Source organism: Hipposideros armiger, unplaced genomic scaffold (assembly GCF_001890085.2).
Source record: "Hipposideros armiger isolate ML-2016 unplaced genomic scaffold, ASM189008v1 scaffold_17, whole genome shotgun sequence".
Lineage (NCBI taxonomy): Eukaryota > Metazoa > Chordata > Mammalia > Chiroptera > Hipposideridae > Hipposideros > Hipposideros armiger.
In genome coordinates, this window is record NW_017731367.1 from 7496857 (window position 1) to 7500137 (window position 3281).

Below are 3281 nucleotides of genomic sequence, written 5' to 3' on the forward strand. Positions count from 1 at the left end.
ATGAATGAATGAGTGAGTACCATGAGTCTCAGAGGCCACATACGACCGTTGTGTAGGGGATAGGCAGGACGGAGCCCCGCGGCGGGGTGGCAGCTGCAGGGCAGGGGGCTGGGAGCCCCAGGAGCCTGCAGGGTGTCCTGGGTTGGCCTCAGCCTCTCCTGGACTCTTCCCTGAGGGTTCTTCTAGATCGAGGGCCTGGCAGCCCTTTGCACTCCAACCCCAGCGTTTCGGAGAGAGGGGCTGGAGGGCACCCCTTCAGCCCTGCACCTGGCCCCACACAGGCCTGGCACATGGACTTCTCCAGGCTCAGCAGGTGCGAAGCAGGAATGGGTGCTGGGACCACAGCAAGGGGTGGCCACACGGGACGGAGGCCGTCAACATGGAGTGCGCAGGGGCACCATGGCGGGTGCTGGCGGCGAGGCTGGCCCCTAGCCAGGCCTCCAAAGCAGGGGGTCACCGCTATGGTTATGAGGCTGCCCAGCAGTGAGGGAATGGGCCAGGTCTGGACCCTGAAGCCTGCCCGGCGTGGCCAGGCCCCTCAGATCCCGGGACCCAGTGGGCCAGGAGGAAAGCACCCGGCCGTGCCTGGGGCAGCCCCCACCCTCCACTGGGAGGGCGGCAGCAGCGCCGTCAGTAGAGGGAAGGGCTCAGGGGGCACATACCCCACCCCGGGCAGACACTGCTGAGCCTGCAGTCACCAATGTTTCAGGAGCCCCTGCTGTGAGCCAGGAGTCCTCAGTGGGCACTGCCACGGGCGGGCCGGGTTCTTCCCGCAGTCAGGGCCGCCGCCTAACACGCTTTATTGAAGCCTTACTCTGTGCAGGGGGTGACACACGACCTGAGCAGGTGAGGTTCCAGCCACAAGGAAGAACTAAATATAGTTGACCTTTGAACACCACAAGTTGAATTGCGCAGGTCCACTTACAAGCAGATTTTTTTTTCAATAAATACAGTAAATGTATTTTCTCGCCTTATGACTTTCTTTGTAACATTTCCTTTTCTCTAGCTGACTTTATTGCAACCAGCAGCATATAACACATGTCACATACACAGTGTGTGTTAATCGACTGTCTATATTATCAGTAGGGCTCCTGGTCAGCAGTAGCCTGTCAGTAGTTAAATCTGGGGGGAGTCAAAGTCATATGTAGGTTTTCGACTGACCCCTAATACCTGAGTTGTTCAGGGTCAAGTGTACACAGAGGAGCTCTTCTAATTCATGAGAAACTGCATGAAGAAACCCTGGTGGAGAGGGCCCTGGACACAGGTGCGGAGGAAGTCAGGCTGGGTCTGCGGGGAGGCACCCGGGCAACCTGGGGAGACCAGCTCCCTCCTCAGGGGCGTGTGGCAGGAGCCCCGGTCCCAGGGCCAGCCACTCCCTTTCTCTGGGCCTCAGTCCCCCTTCTGTAAGCGGGCAGGGGGGGGGGTCGGAGAGCTCCCCAGCCCCTTGCAGTCTGTGCAGAGAGAGATGCTGGGGGCCTGGGGGCGAGCTGAGAAGACGAAGTCCAGCTCTTGGGGTACATGGGCTGAGCGGGGTCTGCAGGAAGGGCTGCAGTAGACCTGGTGAGCAGGTGCTCCCACCCTGGGCTCAGGGTGCACAGGTCTGACAAGGAGGATGCTCATGGAAGCCGGGGGACGTGGGGAGCGCTCTAGACTGGAGGACGGGTGGTCTGGAAAGAAGGCTTCTGAGAAGGTGGGCTGCAGGAGGACAGCTGCTGGAGCGGAGGAAGAGCGGGCGGCTGGAGCGGGCAGAAGTGGCCCCGTCTGGAGTCCACTTCACTGCTGGAGACTGGCCAAGAGTGCGCATCCACGTGTGTCGGTGGTCACCCGTCAGCGTGGCTGCGTGTCAGGGCACACAGTGCAGTGAGCAATAGGGCTTCCTGTTAAGGTGCTGGGCGTGCGGCCAGGTGACCACAGCCACCGGGGCCCAGCGGGGAAAGGCCGGCGCTTCCAGAGATGCAGGCTGGACAGGGCTGGGGGAGGCGGCTCCACCCTACGCAGCTCGCTCACTAGGTTGTTGCAGAACAAGTGCTCTGTCATTCATGGCCAGCGTGCTGGTTCTCTGGAAGTGTCAAGACAAGTGGCTCAGCACCCACTTCCCTTCCCGGAAATTCCCCCTGGCAGCCCTGGGCTGGGGAGGAAGAGGGGGAGTCCGTCACCCCCACTCTGCTGTCGTCAGCCCGCCCACCACCTGCCCTCTTTAAGGAGGAGCATTGTCACAGCCTGAGGGGAGGGTGGGAGCTGGTTCCGCCTGGGAAACCAAGGTTATCTGCAGGTTAGTACCAACCTCAGGGCTTCAGGTCTCAGAGCGGGGCCAGGGCTGTGATGGGGGGTCTCAGAGCGGGGCCAGGGCTGTGATGGGGGGTCTCAGAGCGGGGTCAGGGCTGTGATGGGGGGTCTCAGAGCGGGGTCAGGGCTGTGATGGGGGGTCTCAGAGCGGGGCCAGGGCTGTGATGAGGGGTTCTCAGAGCAGGGCCAGGGCTGTGATGGGGGGTCTCAGAGCGGGGTCAGGGCTGTGATGGGGGGTCTCAGAGCGGGGTCAGGGCTGTGATGGGGGGTCTCAGAGCCGGGCCAGGGCTGTGATGGGTGCTTAGAACCTCAGAGGAGCGTCGTAATGGAGGAGCACTGAGGGGGCGATGGTCTGGAAAGGGGGACCCTCCTCATGAATGTGGGCAGCAGTGCAGAGGAACTCGGAGTGTCTCTCAGGGCCTGACTCCCACCTCATTGGAGGCTGAGACCCACGCTGTGGGCTGTGACTGGCACTGAAGAAGGTAGAACAGAAGATGTATCGGTGCTGCGATCCTGGTTGGGTGAGCTCTGTTTTGTGAAATGTTTGCTTTTAATGTATTGGGGTGATGCTGGTTACTAATGTTGTACACGCTTCAGGGGTACAGTTCTATAGCACCTCATCTGTATGTTGCCTTGTGTGCTCACCACCTGTGGTCTGGGCTCCTTCTGTCATCACATATGTGACCCTACTCCCCCAACCCCCACCCCCTTCCCCCCGGTGACCTCCCTGCTGTTGTCTGTGTCTAAGAGTTTGTTTTATGTGTTTGTTTGTTGTTTTCTGTTTTATATCCCACATATGAGTGAAATCATATGGTTTTTGTCCTTTTCCATCTGACTTCTTTCGCTTAGCACGATGCTCTCAGGGTCCACCCGTGCTGTTGAAAATGGCAGCATTTCATCTTTTTTTTTTTTTAGCTGAGCCATCCTGCTACCTGTTGGCAGCTCAGTGGCTGCTCAGCTCGGGCTGGACTCGAACCGCTGTTGCTCAGAGCTCA

The 3281-nt window shown here is 59.7% G+C and overlaps 1 protein-coding gene across 3 annotated transcripts in view; it reads left to right on the top strand.

The window, feature by feature from the left end:
- Nucleotides 1–3281, top strand: part of GPR35 (G protein-coupled receptor 35) — an 18979-nt gene that overhangs the window by 9862 nt on the left and 5836 nt on the right. The window contains exon 1 of one of the 3 annotated variants that reach the window (XM_019627975.1): nt 7–2272. The exons of 1 other annotated variant lie outside the window; for it this stretch is intronic. The gene's annotated coding sequence lies outside the window, so the exon portion shown is untranslated. Of the gene's footprint in view, nt 1–6; nt 2273–2536; nt 2808–3281 lie in introns of those variants that run through there. One more of the 3 variants, XM_019627960.1, reaches the window with a different exon arrangement.